General features: G+C 48.5%; 1 protein-coding gene across 10 annotated transcripts in view; it reads left to right on the top strand.

The window, feature by feature from the left end:
- The first annotated feature begins 552 nt into the window (after positions 1-552).
- The window catches only part of KTN1 (kinectin 1), an 82,035-nt gene continuing 65,306 nt past the window's right edge, over positions 553-17,281 (top strand). For all 10 annotated transcript variants that reach the window (XM_064715877.1, XM_064715872.1, XM_064715881.1 and 7 more), the window contains exon 1: positions 553-707. The gene's annotated coding sequence lies outside the window, so the exon portion shown is untranslated. The remainder of the gene's footprint in view (positions 708-17,281) is intronic.

Raw genomic sequence — 17,281 nt, 5'->3', positions numbered from 1 at the left:
TGTGTTCCCTGCGTGTGGGAAACCTGCATGGGAGGATCCCTACCTCCGGGAGGGCTGTCCGTGGGTGGGGTATGGTGAGGAGATCCCTGGGCATCCCGGTCTGGGGGAACTCGGGGTGGGTGAGCCCTGGGGATCCCTGCCTGGTGGAAGTTTGGGTAGGCGATCCTCAGGAACAGGTGAGGGATTGCAGCATGGGGGAGCTTGGGGGTGGTGGGATCCCCGTGTGGGTGGGTGATCCCTGGGGATCTCTGTGTGGGGATAACATGGGTGGGTGATCCCCGGGGATCCCTGTGTGAGGGAGTCTGGGTGGGTGATCCCTGGGGATCCCCGCGTGGGGTGAGCCTACGATGGGCGAACCTCAGGCCGAGTTGAGGGATCCCCACGTGTGGAGCTCGGGGGCGATCCCCCAGCGCACGGCGGGCTGCGGGTGATGCACCCACACACGTGGCGGAGCCGGGCGGGCGCTCCCCGCTGCCGGGGCTCCCCCGCTGCCGCGCTCGGTGCCGGGCAGGGCCGGGCGGTGCCGGGGGCTCCCGGCCGGGGCGGTGCCGGTGCCTTTAACGCGCGGGGGGGCGGCTGCAGGCGCGGCGGACGTGCGGGGCCGCCTCCTCCCCTTCCTGCCGCCCGCGCCGCGCAGCACCGGCCGCTCCCGCTCCGTCCCCGCAGCCCCGGCCCGGCACGGCCCTGCCCTGCCCGCCGCCGTCTCGGTGAGTCCCGCCCGGGGAGCGCCGCGGGCCGCAGCGGGGCCGGGCCCTCCCGGCGAGGGGCGGCGGGCCCAGGCCGCGGCGGGCCCGGGGCTGCGGCCCGGCCGGGGGGGGTGGTCCGGGCGCGGCCCCAGGGCGGGGAGAGGCCGCTGCCGTGGGGCCGGCGGGGTTCGGGGGGCTCCGCTGGGGCCCCGGTGCTCCCCGAGCGCATCCCCTCGGAGCCGGGTGAAGCGGGGCAGGCGCGCCGTGCCCGCGGTGCTCCCGGAGCCCGCTGCGTTAAACCGCCCGCCGAGGGGCGGCCGGATGGCAATTGCCGCCCCAAATGGGGATTCGAGCGTTCCCCGGGGCTGGCGGAGCCCCGGGTGAGGATTGGCGAGAGGCGGCTGCTGCTGCAGCACCCGGGTGGCCGTGGGAGCTTTAATGAGCATTGCGCTCCATTACCGCGATCCGGGCCGCCCCGGGTGCCGTGCGGGTGTCAGATGCTCGCAAACGCCGCTCCCCACCCTCGCCGGTGATGGTGTCGGTGGTGTTTCGTTCCTGAGGTTGCCTTTGCCCTTTGGTCCGGGTTGTGTGCAGCTCTGTTAACCCTGGAGGTGTTGGTGCCCCCATCACCTCTCACTACTCACGGCTGGCTCCCTTCTCCCAGCCTGCGAGTTGTGGAGAAGGAAAAAGGAGTTAAGGTGGCAAAGCTGCACCTTTTGTACCCGGCTGCCTTCAGCTGATGAAGTATTTTAATTGAGTAGGTGGTTATTAAGAATAACGTAGCTTAGTGTCTTTTGTGCATTAGACAGTGACAAGTTCTGCTCTCCAGTGATGTGCATCCACCCGTGTGCTGTAGGTTTGTCATTTTATGACCTTTTTTCCCTCCACACCCCCGCTAAGGCAGTGCTGTGTATTTTGAGGTCGCTATTAGAAAACCTCAAAAATAATTTCTCACTTTGTGGAAAAGGAGCTGAGCTGATACCCTGCTGTAGTTCTTTTCTGCTTAAAATTCTCCCTTTTTTCTCCCGTGTTCCTTTAGTGTTTCCATTGCTGCCTCTGTCCACCAACACAAATGGCATTTAGTTGATACAACTATTCCATTTAGCATCTCTTTACCTATGACAAGGCAAAAATCTCTCGCTGGGCAGTCCGAACTGGTTGCTGCAAAAGTTGAGAAGGGATTCAGTTCCTGTGTTCCACCTCCTTTCAGATGTTTTTCCTTGCCTTTTCTCTCTGTGGATCACTATCATCCTCCTGTTTGGCTTGGGCTGGAAGCATTTCTCTGCCTCGTGGACCTCTTGCCTGTAACTGTGCTGTAATTTCTGCCCTCCAACAGGCCATGCAACTCGCTTTACCACATATTTTTTCTCTTGCCTCATATGCTGATGCTGCTTTCTGCATACTGTGATTAAAATAACTTTTGTGTGTAACTGCAGCAGTGAAAGGCTGGGGATTGGAAAGAAACACTAATTCTCTGGTAGACTTATTACCAAATACCTTTTTTGGTAGTTTTTTTCCTACCACCTCCCCTTTCTAGCTGCTCTCAAGAAGACGCTTTCCACTCTCAGAAATAGCAGCAGTAGGATCTGAAGGACACAGATTTTGATTTTATCCTTTATCCCCGTCACAGACCTGATGACTACTTTGTTTCTGAAACCCCTTGGAGGAAAGGGAAGGACTTACTCAAGCCTGTGTAAAGCTGTGGTGTTGCTTGGTTAGCTCTGGAACAGCTTTCATTTGCGTCATCTGCTCTTGCTCTTGGAGATTTGGTGGTTATGGCTTCAAAAATGTCTAATCATTCTTGACCCTGGGTGCTGGCTAAAGAAATCCCTTAGGAGCTGGAATTCCCTGTGAGTTTCAGAGGTGCTGGCCAGGTCTGTGCTTCAGCTACACACTCAAGACCCTGAAGTGTGAGGACACAGGGGACAGGAACATGTGTTTTATTTTAAGCATCAAACTTGGTTGCTCCTAATCCCTTCCCGTGCTGCTGCCAAGGCACCCACCTCTCACCATTGACTTTGTGAGGCTTCAGCTCCCCAGTTTAGCTCCCTGCTCACGGCCCAGGGATGTGCCTGAGGAAATAGTGTGGATGCCCCCTGTGCTGTCCCGCAGGGATGGGGAGGAAGCAGAAGGCAGAGTGGCAGGAGCAGGTAATTCTTCATCCCGCTCTTCACTCCAAAAGCTGTGGCAGCAGCCCAAATCAAGTTTAGTTTCCCTGTTTTTAGCACCCATCCGTGCTGTGGATGCCTTTCATAGCACAACTGCTTCCAAGGTGAAACTTGATCGGTTTATTCTTTCTCCATCTCTGCAGGAGAGCTGTTGGGGAACCTCCTTGCCGAATTTCCATCCTCACGGTGCTCGTGGCCTCTTTGTGTCATTTGTTTTTGGTTCTGATGTTTCCATTTGGTTTAAATGCTTGTTTTCCCTCCCTGATGTAATTAGAGCAATTGGATCCCCTCTTGACCCCTTGTTTTCATGGGTTAAACAAGTCGAAGTCTTTAAGTCTCCTTGAGTTGTTGTCTTACCGATATTCTCAGGATTTCCTTGTCAGTGACAACCTTTTGCCTTTACCCCTCAGAACCTTTTTAATATAAAGGGAATTTTTTGCATCTCTGTTTAGCACTTCCTGCTCTGCATTGGCAAAGCAGCAGGATTGGGCTATTTTTAAAAGTAGGAATATTTTGGAGGGGGCTGATTGCTGCACTAAGCTCACAAAGTTTTTGACATTCCTCGGGTGATTGTTTCAGGCTAATGAGACAGGGAGTTGCTGGGCTAAATCTGTCCCAGACAAATCACTTCTTGTTAATGACTGTGCATAAACTATGGAGATGATAAATTGGAGAATTACCAGCCCATGGCTCCTAGGAATCTGCTTCTCCTCTCATGTTATACAAGATGTCCAAGCAAATAAAACACATGTAGACTTTTTTTTTAAAAAAAGAAGTATTTATTTATGTTTTTAGAAATGTAAAAGCTTCTTCCTGTTCGCATGCCTGAACTACAGCTGGTGGCAGGAGAGAGGGTACTTGGGAGCTTTGAAAACTTCCTATTTCTTGCCAGAACGGAGCCTTTAAAGTATTTTCTTACAATGTGGGCTCTTTGGCATTTTTTCCAGGCTGATGCCTGTGGTCTGCAGTTTGGGAATGCATCTGTGCCTGCTGGCGTGGGCACTGCCTTAAAGGCTGATTCCTGCTTTTTTTTCCCCCCATTTCCAGTGATTTCAGAGCAGGAGCAGCATGGATAAGCACCGTGCATTGATCTGGACTCTGCTGCTTCCAGCTGAGGAATTGTTTTTTACCTGGTGGATGGAAGAAGCAGAGTGGATCCAGAGATAGTGCACAGCCATCTGTAATTCCTGCCATTCCTCTGCAAGAGGTTTTTTCCCCTGTCTGTGAGAACTAAATAGCACCTAGGCTGGGTTCCCTGTGTTTGAACTCGTCCTCTCCTGGTCACTGCCATGCCTGTGTACAGGACTGCTGCATCTAATTAGATTATATTAGAATGAATAAGTGAATCTCAATAAATGAGCTTACAGGGGCACTGCTGGGTCAGCTCAGTCCCTAAATATAGGTCCTGGGCAGAGGGCAGGCTTGGTGCAGGATCTCTCCATAAAGCAAAATTAAACAGAGATCTCCTGGGAGTGCAGAAATTCTGCTGCCTTGGCCATCTTGTCAGCCTGGATGCTCCAGTGTCTTGGTACAAGAAATACCAAAGTCCACCCAAATGTGAAGGTTCTTTAATTGGAGCTTGGGTGTGGAGTTGGAAGGGGAAGTCATGGCAGTGGAAACTCCAATAATCTGAGGTGCTAAAGAATGCAAATCTCATGATCCTTTTTAATGCTTCCAATTTAACTAGAGGTGAAGAGGTTTTTTTTTAAGTCTCTTAGATACTGTAGAAAACAGGAAAAAAGAGGAATGGTATCCATTACATGAGAACTCTGGAAACAATCTCTAACAGCACTAATACAGATAAAGAACATTATCTGCTTGCCACTATGTCGTGCCAAGAAGTTTTGTGGTTTCCAGTAGTTTCAAGCTTTTTGGGTGCTTCAAGCCTTGAGTTTTGCTGTGGAATGAGTGTGAGGTGGGAGGGAGAGGAGAGGGGCAGGAGCTGTAGGGTTTGTGGGGTAATCAGAGTTATTTCTTTTCAGCTCTCCTCCTCCTTTTCTGCAATGCTCTGTTTTTGTTTGTGCTTTGTGACCACCCTGCTTACCACAATCCACAGCTCCAAACTGCTGTTACTGAAGAGAAGTAAAAGTAGTTCCTTCCCCTTTTCTTCCCATGAAGATTTATTTAGAGGAATAGCATTTTTTCTGTTTCAGATGAAAGCTCATCTTTGCTTGTGCATCACTGCATTGTAACTCAGAGAAAGTGTCTGTAAATCAGTCATGTGGACAAGCTGCTCCTTTTGTTGCACTGATAATCCCTATTATAAATAGTGCTGTCCTCTGCTTGCACTTACAGCTCTTTGCTCTCAGGTGTGCAGGGTTGTCAGTGGTAGTGAAACACAGGGAACTTGCAGGTTTTTAATGTTTTTTTTTTCTCTTTTTCCATTGGACGCTCTTCCTTCTGGCTGATCCCTCTGTGTGCCTTCCCTGTCTGGATCTGCTCACAGCCAGGCAATCCTGCAAATCACTGCTCTGCTGGAGCTGCTGCATCACAGCTCCCCTGTTGCAGAAAGCATCTTTCAGCCCTTTTATGCTGTGAAGTTGAGGGAATAGAGCAAAACTCCTGTTTTCCTTCAAGTTGCAGTTGAATGACTAATGGAGGGGCATCAGGGAAGGCTCTTTTTCTCTCAGGAGAGGTGTGTTGATGTTATCCAGCAAAACACAAGTTCTGATTTTGGGATTACACCTATTAATTGAGTAGGTGACTTTCTCAGCCTGCCTGTCTGGTGTCCAGCTCTCCAAGCATGTGTTGAATGACCCAGGGAAAATCAAGCTGGAGTTCAGAATTACGTGGGTGTCAAAGGCTCTTAAAGCCTGGTATATTTATGCCTGTGATTCATGGTGCTTCCAAAAACAATCCAGCTCTCATCCTGCAGAGGGGAAGTACCTCAGTCCAGTGTTATCAACTTTTGCTTAGCTGCCAGAGCAATATAAACTCAACCAGAGTTATTTTGGGCTCCTTATTCTTTGCCTTCCAAATCCCACCCTGCAAGTTCCTTGCAGAAGAAATGCTGGCTTAGTTCTGTTTTACACTCTCCTGTATGGCCTGAAAACATTTTATTTCAGAGTTGTGACAAATTTTTGTACATCTCATTCCTTTCTGTGGTGTGAAAAGGTGTCTTTTGTCTGCCTGCTACCACACAGGAAGGAAGTTGTTGAGTCTGGGAGATAAAAGCTTTATCTCCTCCCCTGCAAGGGACAAGCTGCCTACTCCTAGGCTGGCTCTGCTCTGCTCTGTCCTGCCTGGAGTAGGGCAGAGAGGAAAATTTTCATGGGAAAATGTGAGTAGACTCAAAATGTGTTTGTAAGTGCGTAGCTGTCAAGGAAGATGATGACTAAGCTATTGCACAAGGTGCAGCTCTTCAGGGAGCTCACCAGCATTGGGCTGGATCATGACTGACTCACAAGAGAGCCTATAATATCAGTCTGCTCTTAATTTCATTATGACTGATTTCATCTGACCACTGGCCATGACTGCTTTTCTTTCCCAGCCAATTCGCTGTGGGGTTTTAAGTTGGAAAGTCTACACTTGATGATGATAAATTAAAAAATCCAATTTATTGGAGGAAGTGAATGGTTTCCCAGGGTGGGAAGTGCTGTGTGGCAGGGGTGTTTAAGCTGATGTTGGCATTTGGCTCACGTGGGTGTTTGTCCATCAGGCACCTGCCCTGTGCTGCTGCCAGGCTCTGGCATGGCACTTACCTGCCCATTGTACAGAAGGGAAAGCACAGGTGAAGCACCTGCAGGTGAAGATGCCAGGAGGTCACCAGCAGAGAGTTGGGTGATGCCTTTTTTCTTGGTGCCATCTGTGACCTGAACCCCTGGCAGTCAGCTGGTGGGTGAGCTCATTGTCAGACAGTGACAGGACAAGGGGGAATGGATTAAATCAAAGAGAGGAGAGATTTAGATTAGATATTAGGAAGGAATTTTTCCTTGTGAGGGTGCTGAGGCCCCTGGCACAGGGTGCCCAGAGCAGCTGTGACTGCCCCTGGCTCCCTGGAAGTGTTCAAGGCCAGGCTGGACAGGGTTTGGAGAAACCTGGCATAGTTGCTCCATGGCAGGGGGTTGGAATGGGATGATCTTTAAGGTCCCTTCCCACCCAAACCATTCTGTGATGGGACATGGAACTGCTTTCCTGCAGCAACCAGGGCTGTTCCCGTGTGCCCTGTCCTTTCAGGATCTCTTCTCTGGTGTGGGTGTGAGGCCAGGGACAGGGTCAGGGATGTTGTTTCTTGCCTCCCAAGGTGGTTTGGAAGGCTCCCTTGGTGTTTGGTGCTGCTTTGTCCTCTAAGCATCACTTATTGCTGCAAATGGACATCCCAGCTTGGCTTTCACCAGGCATTGCCTTTAATTCTGTGTGAGGACCTACAAACAGGTACATGAAACCAGCTGCAGCATCTGTGCTTCAGCTCCAGGTGTACCTGAGAGCATCACCATGGCTACAGCAGCTCACAGCCTCTGGAGCTTTCACTGGGCATTTTCAGATCTGGGAAGAGATTGGGATTTAGGGTGCTGTGCCAAGAAGGGCCCTTTCCCCAGGACTAGGTAGGAACTCCTTTGCCTCCTTCATCTTGCTGTTCTCCAGGGAAACTCTGTGTCCTGTGCTTGGAGCAGGCTTCACTTCTCACTTCTCAGGTCTGCACTTCTCCTCCTTTGGTGTGCAGGAATTGAACAAACACTTCACTGCAACCACACAGATCTAAACCTCTGTTGTGGTTGCAATGAAGTGTTTGTTCAATTGTGCTCCAACTTAAGTTACATCTCAAACTATTACTCCAGTAGCCTGTGATGCCAAGCAGGGATTAAAAAATCTGCTTAGAAATAAGTATACCAGACCTGAGAAGTCTGCACTTCTCAGGGGCTGGCAGAAAATGGAGTTTACAGGTCAGTGCTGTATCTCCTGTCACACCTGCTGACCTTTGCTTGCTTCAACACCTGTGGGCAGCACGTGTGGCTCCAGCTGTGCTGGAAGGACAAAGGGCTGAGCTGCTTTTTCTCTTCATGCTGCCTGGTCTTGTGTTTGCAGCAGTGGTGGTGGAGCTCCATCAAGCTTTACTTCTCCAAGCTCATGGAGAATTGTGCCGAGAAGGTCCTCAGTGTGGACAAGGAGCAGCATTGTCCAAAAGAGAGGTGGAGGTGGCATCTCAAAGCCTTGGAAACCACCAAGCTGCCTGGAGGATTTATAGAGGTTTTGTTTGGATTTTATTGGGTTCTCTGGGCTTTCCCACGGCAGCTCAGTGGGAGTGCTGACAGTTTTTCCTTGTTGCCTTCACCTAAGGTCACTTCCATATCTTCAGCCTGTGCTGCACCACCACTAGGATTGGGTTGCATGCTAAATTTAGTGAACCTTTTTACAGCTTGGTTTGTGTGTATGAAGCCAGAGGGGTTTTTAGCAGCTTTTAGGGAGTTTAGAGCCTGGTTCAGGATGCCCAGCAAGGCCAGCCTTCCTTTGCACAGGTGGCAGCACCCCAGGCCAGGTGTGGGAGGGCTCTTCTCTGCCTCAGTGTACTTCCACCCAGGGATTGCTGGGGTGCAGAGCCCGTGGGAGGGAGGGAGGGCTCTGGAGGCACAATTAGAACTTGCATAACATGGGCTGCAGTCTGAGGCATGTGCGAAGTGCTGGCGAAGGGCTTGGGTTTCAGAAGTTTTCAAGGCTTGTGAAAATTCTTGATCAGATGTTTCCATTACAATCCTGCCTTTTTCAGCCTCCCCACCCTCACCTCCAAGTTTTTACCTCTCCTCCTATGCTGTTTGTGTGCCAAAAGAAGAATTTTTCAGCTTCAGGTCTGGTGTACTTATTTCTAAGCAGATTTTTTAATCCCTGCTTGGCATCACAGGCTACTGGAGTAATAGTTTGAGATGTAACTTAAGTTGGAGCACAACTGAACAAACACTTCATTGCAAACACAACAGAGGTTTAGATCTGTGTGGTTGCAGTGAAGTGTTTGTTCAATTCTTGCACACCAAAGGAGGAGCAGATTGTGGGACAGCAGAGCAAAGGGAGTGAGAACCCAGAGAAGCGTGAGAGAAATGACCTCAATTACTCTGCATTTCTGTTGCTGAGCATTTTTAGTCCTTTTTAACAGCCTGGCATGTTCTTGGGTTCAGATCAGCGCTGAGCACGTTGGGGAGGGTGTGTGTGCTTGTGTTAGGAGGCTGTTTTGGGGGCAGAGCTCTGGGCTCTTGGGTTCTTCACTTGAACTCAAAAACTCTTCAAATCTGCATTTCACAGTTTCCAGTTTCTTTAGGAGACTCCTGCAGTCCTGGTCCTTGTGGGGACAAGTGGAAAGCACCAGGAGAACTTCAGAGATGTGCTTTGATCACACTTTTTGCAGGGTTCTCATGGTGTTGAATTGCATGTGGGGGTTTGCAGTGAGCTGGGACCAGTCAGGAGGATTGCAGCATCCCCTGGGCTGCTGCTGCTCAAAGGAATATTAACAACCCTCAGCATCACTCACCCGGGGCATCAAAGCTGCAGGAGGACGGTGGTAAAGGAAAGCTCTTCCCTGTGTGGCTCAGGTGTGATTCAAGCATTAAGCAAGTCTGTGGAGGAGCTGGAGCCTTTTCCCTGCTGCTGCAGGGGAGTCTGGTCCCCTCCTCTGGGTGTTTTAAAAGGCAAATATTGCCTCGGGGTCTGCTGAAACACTGCACTGATTCCTGAGCACATGTGACCTTCCTGAGCTGCTGCCAGAGCCTAAAGGGTGTGGGGATGACACTGACACCAGCTGGGTCTCATTTCTTGCTGTGAGTGCCTGCAGCAGACCGGGCAGTGAAGCACAGGGAGGTTAACAAGGTGAGAAGAAGCTTTGTGTGAATGAAAAATTCAGATCTTGAAATGCTGTTTTTTATGCTTCCCCCCCCCAGTCTTGGGTTTGGGAGGATTGGTGTAAACAGTGCATGGAAATAAGAGATATATATATAACGATATTCTTTAAAAAGAATATAAATATGTAGGTTAAGTTTTACCCTGAGTAAGGTGGATGCCACAACATAAGAAGGTTAGGAAGGTATTGGAGAGTGCCCAAGGGCCATGGAAGGGTCTGGAGGGGAAGGCATGAGAGGAGTGCCCGAGGTCACCTGGCTGGTTCAGCCTGCAGGGGATGAACTGAGGACAGACTTCATCCTGGCTGCAGCTTCCTCACAGGGGGAAGTGGAGGGGCAGATGCTGAATTCTTCTTCCTGAGCATCAGCAGGACCTGAGGGAACAGCTGGAGCTGTGTCAGGGGAGGTTTGGGTTGGATATCAGGAAAGGGTGTGGGTGATGACACTGACACCAGCTGTGTCTCATTTCTTGTTGTGAGTGCCTGCAGCAGACTGGGTAATGAAGCACAGAGAGGTTAACAAGGTGAGAAGAAGCTTTGTGCTGTTCAGGAGCACATCTTGTTGTGGAAGCTGAAGGATGGCGTCTCAGTGGAGCTGTGTGAAATTCTTGTAGTGCAGGAGGTGTTTGGGATGGATGATGAGGTGAGCTCTTAGTGCTGCCCTTGATAAATGAGATACGTGCAGCGTCTCACAGGAGAGCAGAGAAAGGCCTCAGCACCTGCCTCAGGAGGGAAATGGCCACAGTTCAGCAGCAATTTCTAAAACTTCATGTTGTGCTTTCAAATAGAGTTAAAAGTTCCAGCTCATGATGCAATTTATACTTTGAAGCGCACTGGTGTGACTTGTGTGGTGCCAGTGCTGCAGGGATTGCTTCTAAAGCCTCTTTTGTTCCTAAACCATTTTGAAATTTTGCTTCTAACAGTATTAACAGCACCAAATTCTACAATGTGAGGGATCTGGCTTGGATATAGAAGTGCTGCCTTTATGCCTGCTTGATAATGTGCTTTAGGATAAATGTTGAAGGACAGCTTTGCTATGGAGCAGTCAGACTAATTCATATCTACTGTGGAAGTTTGTTCAGCTTTCAGCTGGTGCAAATTTCTGCTGGAGCAGAAAGTCAAAATATCAGTGCTGTAGGAAGCCCCATCAGCAGCAGGACCTTCTGAGGTCCAAGTTCAGTCCTGAGCACACCTCTAAACATTGCCTGTGTTCAGAGGGTTTGTGAGTAGAGTGTGAACAGTGCTTTAATCTGGCAAATGATTTTAAATTTAATGCACAGTTGAAATAGAATCCACCCCTCTTTAGAGATATCATTCCTAATGTGACTATGGATTAAAACTCATTGATTGCTACCAGCAAAAGAATGAAATAATAAACCACAGTGCCCCTGCTCCATGCAGAGGCTGCAGATTGACCATTCCAGCTCGGAGCACCTTGTTGGGTTGAGTGTGGGATCTCAGCACCTCAGGACTGAGGTGTCACCGAGACCACCCTTGGGGGGCTCGGGAGTCCTGGAATGTTGCCAGAAGTGTCTGGTGGCTGGACTTTGATCCTACACAGGAGACGACACCTGTATGAGGATAGGAGGGTTTCACCGGGGTGAATGGTGGAGGGATTAGTTAATTAGAGGGTGAGACACAGGGTTTAGGATTTCTGTACAGGGGGGTTTAGAGAAGTAAGATGGAGGAATTGGGGCGTGTCCTGTCCTTCTTCTTCTTCTTCTCCTCCATCTTCTGTGGTGATGGTGGCACTTTGAGATTGGTTGTTACTAAAAGTGCACCGGGCAATAAGGGTGAAAGGTATTGGGGAAAAATGATAAATATTGTATACGCAACTTTGGGTATAAAGATAGGTGACTGTCCGGAGGGAGGGGAGTGTGCTCATGGCTGGCTGCTGAGCAGAGCTCTGTCGGGCCGAAAGAAAATCTTTTAGATAAACAATTAATAAACACCGAGACCGAGAAAAGAACTGAAGCCTCTTCTCGTCCTTTGAAACACGGGCTGCCCAAGGCCACCCCGGGCCTTTCCAGGCCATCCAAACAGCCGAAAACCGGACAGTTGAGGAGTGAGAGTGTTTTCCCAAAATGCAGCCTTGCTGCCCCTTTGTCCCCAGGCCAGCATTGTGCTGTGCTGCAGCCCCTCCCTGCAAGGTGGGAGCAGAGGAAGCTGGGCTGGCTCCTGTTCCTCGGGGCACTCAGGGCAGCAGAGCTGTTCTGCACACAGGAAGGGAGGGTAGCCAGCAGTGCCTGCTCAAGCCTGGCTCTTCTGATTTTCCAGTGTTTGTGTGTCTTTCTGACCCACCACTGTGGCGTAGAGTATTAACAGTAAAAATAGAGCTGCTGATGCAGTGCTTAGCAGGCTGCGTGGGCTGCAGAGGAGGCAATTCCAGCCTTGTAGTACTCCCTGAATTCTGGTTTGGTACTTGTGCATGGTGGTGATAATTTCCTTTATGATTCCTCTGTCAGCTTACAGGAACTTTGACTTCTCTGTGTTTAGTCTCTGTTCCTCCAGTCACCCAACCTAAACTGAAGCTCTCTTTAGCAATGCACTTGTTTGAAGCCTGCAACCTCTTCAGTAAAGTGCAACCTTTATATCACAAGTTTAAGGCTGTAGGCTCTAGAGATTATTCTAGGCTCCTGAGGATTATAATTCAGTAATTCCCACAGTCCACTGTCACAAAGATCTAGAGAAAACACTGTTTTCTCTTGGGTTAGCCTTAAACATTTTTAAAGAAAGCTGAATATGTTTAAATAAGACACTTTATGCCCTTTTAAAATCTTGGTGTTGAGAAACTAACTGCATAGCCCTGACTTCTAAACTCTTGGCACATCTGAAAATTTATTATCACTCTGTGAACTTTGGTTGTTTAACTGGTGGATACTTCCCCCCCCATTCTTTTATTGTACTGTGTGTGGTGACAAAGAAGAAAGAACTTCCCTGTTGATTCCTCTCAGTTTGCAGTTGAAGAATTGTCAAGACTCAGTCTGATGGTGGGTACAGCAATCTTGTTTCACTTGCTGCCTTCTGATGCTCTCATTTAGCTACATCTGTGCCACACTGACAGTAGTTTTCTCTTTAGAGACAACTGAAATCACTCAGCTGCTTAGACATAATGTGTGCAATAAATAATGTCTTGAGACTCCAGGTAGTTAGAAGAAACCACATGAAAGCATCTAGATCTGATATAATTCACAATCACTGAAGTTTTGATTTCCCTCTGAGCTAACAACTCTCCTCTGCCTTGCAGCCTGTTCCCAGCACAGCTCAATTTCATTTTCCTCTAGGAATTTGGATAGATGAGAGCATCTGTCTGCTGCTGGCTTCTCTTTTGTCCATTTCTGTTCAACAATAGGATTGTCGAGTCACTGAGAGGTTAACGAAGCCTTTTTTTTTTGTTGTCAGTGGTCCAACCTCTTTGTAATGCTGGGTGGAACAGCACACTGCACAGAAATAATGGGAAAATCTTGTTGCTGGAATGACTGGGGCTGTCATTTTGTGATACCAGGGTAAAGACCTGCTTAAGCTTCAGGCTTGTGGCTGAGCACAAATCTCTCTGCAAGAACATTAAATATTAGTTTCTCTGTGTCTCCTTGCATCCAGCAGTGTTGGAGCAAGGGGAGGGAATCTGAACGATTACAGTCTCTTCCCATTTAGTATTTAGAGTGGTTTTGTTAGGAGCCTTTTGGGGGTTTGGCATTGGAAAAAGGGTGAATTGTAGCCCTTAATTATGAAGTGTGGGAACAATTGGAGCTGGACAGACAGGCAGCAGTCCAGCTCCTCTTCCTGAGTGAGCAAAGCCTTTGTGCTGTGCCATCCCACTGCACAAATGGCTGTGCCGGGCTGCTGCTGGACTGATTGGGTTTGATCCCTTTTATGAAGGGGTTTGGAAGCTCTAATTTTGGGTTTATCACAGTAGTCAGGCTCCTGCCCTGTTGCTCTGAGCCAGCCTGCTACTGTGGCTGCCCCAAAGAATTTCCCATTTTTTGGGAAGGGGGGAGTGTGGGATTAAAACCCAGCTGTTAAATCCAGTTGAACAGGGACATCAGTGGGTTCAATGACAAAGTAACTACAAGGAAAGATGTGAAGGTGCTGTGCTCTGCTCCTGCAGGGAATGGAGAGCTCTGAGGGGACATTGGGATGGTGTGGCACGGGTGGCACGTGGGTGAGCTGTGGCTTGCTGGGTGCCACCTGGGACACTTTCCTTGCCCTATCTCTTATCAGCTTGTGGATGAGGGCAGCCAGCAGAGCAGGGTGGCAGTGGGATTTACAGGAGTGTTTGCTGGTGGCAGTGCTCCAAGAAACTCTCACCTTTTCCCTCAGAGCACCTCTCCAGGCTGGGCTTTCCCTGCAGCTCAGGCAAAGTGCACCTGTTATCACTCAGGCCTTGCTGCTGACCCCAGCCATGCCTCCTTTCCAGGCTCTCATTCCAGCAGAGCTCATGCTGAAAAATGGAAAATACAGAACTCCTCTTTGGGACACAACTTCACCTTTTTTCTCTTTTTTTTAAATTTTATTTTCCCCTCCTGGGAGCTGCTGAGCCTCCGTGCCTGGTGTATGCATGGCCCTGCATTCTCCTGTTGGGAATGTTAAAAATACCAGCTACAATTTTCCCTTTCCACATACCAAAATATATTAATGTGCTGCTGCTTTGATTAGTCATTTCCTCTTCTTTTGTTCCTTTCGCAACAGGATAAAGGACAGCGTGTGCACACTTGAGTAAAATCTTGTCTGCCTAAGAAGTCTGAAGCTAAATAGATTCTCTTAGGTTAATACCTGTCTTTGTTGGCAGAAGAATTCTGTTCTTATCCCTTTAATATACATTCAAAAATAAGTCTGGATCAAGTCACTTTTATGATGTTCAGACTAAGAATATCTTTGTGTGATTTATTTTTGTAGTGGAAAGAAACTCTTAATATGAACAAGATTAATATTCTTAGATGAATTTAATATATTCTTGCAGGAAGACCTTTGGTGATACATTGCTATAGGAAATGTTCCAAATTCATTTATTTTGAGGTTTCTTCAAGAGTCCTGTGCCATCACCTCGGTGCACACATTCCTCCTTCCCTGAGCTCCTGTGAGACCTCACTCATTCAGTGTGGGTGGAAACGTGGAGAAAGCAGCAGTGACACTGTTGGGCTGTGCATGGCTCAATTTCTGTAGTTCTGGCAGCCTCTGCACCCTCGGGGTGTGGGGGTACAAAGGTTAATAAATCCAACTTACAGGGACCTGCTAAAGCTGCTCTGAGTGACCTGCTTGCCCTTGAAGGCTTAGATTGAGGATATTTTTTGCTTCTCTGTCGCTGTGGCTGCCCTGGTGAGAAATTGGGGAGAAAAGCTTTAGCACCAGGTGGTCTGGAGAGCTGCAGAACAAGTGGTAGGTCAAAAACTTTCTTATATGTGTGGAGGAATTCCAGTGAATAAGCTGAAAAGTTGCCTGGTGAGTACAGTTAAGGGCAAAGTTGAGTAGAAATCCAGAGAATCGAGCAATAAATTAAGGCTGATCTCTTCTCAGTTATGTCCAAACTTGAGAAGCACAGCCCATAAACAAGATGCCATCCTCTTTAGCAATCTGTCGTGGTTTTCCTGTGGCTGTGGCGCCGAGGGCGGTTCTGCCCTGAATTCAGATGGAGAACAGCTTGTGCCTGCCCAGGGAGGGACAGCTCTGCTGCTGGGGATGTGCAGAAAAGGGATTTTACCTCTCCTGGGATGCACAGGCAGGTAATGCACCTGAATGTTCTCCTTGACTCTTTGCAGCTCTTGTGGAGAAAAAGCTGGGTTGTTTTTTTGAATGAGCATTAGCTCCCAGTGCTCGGATGCCATTCATACTTTCACAGAATCTGCTAAGGGGAAAAAAAAAGAATAAAAAAAGCTGGACCAAAAGCCTTTGCTTCTTTTGTTTCTGTCTCCTCTTATTTTACATTTATTTTTAAAAATATTAACAAGAATTCATAATAAGGAAATATATATTTTATTTAGTTATATTTGCTGTATATACTGGGAAGGGAAAATGTTTCATTCCAGCTGTTTTCTCTTTGCAGATTGCTGTGAAGGTATGAGAGGAATTTGAGTACTGAGAAGCTACTTCTCATACCTGCTTTCCTCTGTTATAGAATCATGGAATGATTTGGGTTTGGAAGGGACCTTAAAAACCATCTGATTTCCCCCCATGATGTGGGCAGGGACACCTTGCACTAAATCAGGCTGCTCTAAGCCCCATCCAAGCTGTGTTTGAGCACTTCAGGGATGGGGCAGCCACAGCTGCTCAGGGCAACCTGTGCCAGGGCCTCACAACCAAAAATTTCCTTCCACACTTGGATGTAAGGATATGAAAGGGATGTAGCAGCCCTAAATGTCTCAGGAGATGACCTTAATTTTTTTTTTTTTTGTTTTACTTGGAATTTGAGGCTTTGCCTGAATTGTGACCAGAGGATGGTAAAGTGCATCATTGCCATGGATGCTTCAGACCTTGTTTTAATTGAGTTAAAGTAATAGAGCATGCCAGGGGTAGGTGCAGAATGGACACACTTACAGTAATGCAACTTCTTCCTGCGTCAGAAGGGGATTAAGCTGTGTCAGAGTGAGCAAACCCAGCTGGGCTCAGACCTGTATTGTACCTGCCCTGGCTTTTTAGGGGCTGGTAGCTGCTCCCTGAGGCTTTCTGTGGGTCCAAGGTGAAGATTATCTTGTGAATGTCTATTTATACCCTAGACCACAACAGCTGTCTTAAGGCCTTTGTTGAGGTGTGCAGCACTTTAAAGCTGCGTAAATGGCTTTTGTGTGTGGTAAAGCTGAGCTGCTGTGGAGTGTGGATTTTACAAACCCCTGTGAATTTCCCAGACAGCTAATTAGAATAAAACCAGGTGTGGCCTGGTCCCTCCCTGTGTCCAGGTGCTGGGCAGAAGCAGATTTCAGGGTGTGGTTGTGTGTGTTTAATGCTTGTCTGACCCAAGAGTCCTGGCTCGAATCTGTACCAGGTTTGTGCTTTTTTTGGGGGCTCATGTTGCAGGAGATCCCTTGATGCTCAAAAACTACACGACAGATGGAACTGCTGCTCAGACAGGGAACCTCAGCTCAGCTTTGGCCATAAGTCTGCTAGATTTGGCTCTTATTTGTAGTATTATTTTGAGAAAATTCTGTAATCTTTTTTTATTCCTTCCTATTTTGAGAAGTATCACTTCCCAGTTCCCTGTGCACGGAAGCTGGCGGTGATTGAAGAGCAAATGTCTGATCTGGTCCCTGCCTGTGTGGAGAGCAGGGAAAGGAGAAATGCTTACCCAAAAGCCTGAGCTGGCTGCTTGGGTGTTTAAATGCCTCTCAAATAGTTCACGGTGGTGTGGGCAGAGCATGTCTGTACATGAGTGTGTGAAGGAAGGAGCTGGGGGAGCCTCAGGGACTCCTTGGAAGCAGGGATGGCAAGATGCAGACTTGCTGAGTAATTCCTGCTGGAAGAAAGAAACCTTTGATTTTTTTACAGGCGCTTTGGAAAAAGGTAAAGATAATTTGTTATCTTCTAACTCTGGGGATAATAGGGATGTGTGTGTGTGTTAGCTGCTAGTGATTTAAAGGGGAAACTTGCAGTTTCTGGAGTCTAGTGGAGCCAAGGAC

The sequence above is a fragment of the Zonotrichia leucophrys genome, chromosome 5 (assembly GCF_028769735.1).
Source record: "Zonotrichia leucophrys gambelii isolate GWCS_2022_RI chromosome 5, RI_Zleu_2.0, whole genome shotgun sequence".
Classification (NCBI taxonomy): Eukaryota; Metazoa; Chordata; class Aves; order Passeriformes; family Passerellidae; genus Zonotrichia; species Zonotrichia leucophrys.
The sequence above is the reverse complement of the archived record's forward strand: the minus strand, read 5'-3'. Positions and strand labels throughout refer to the sequence as shown.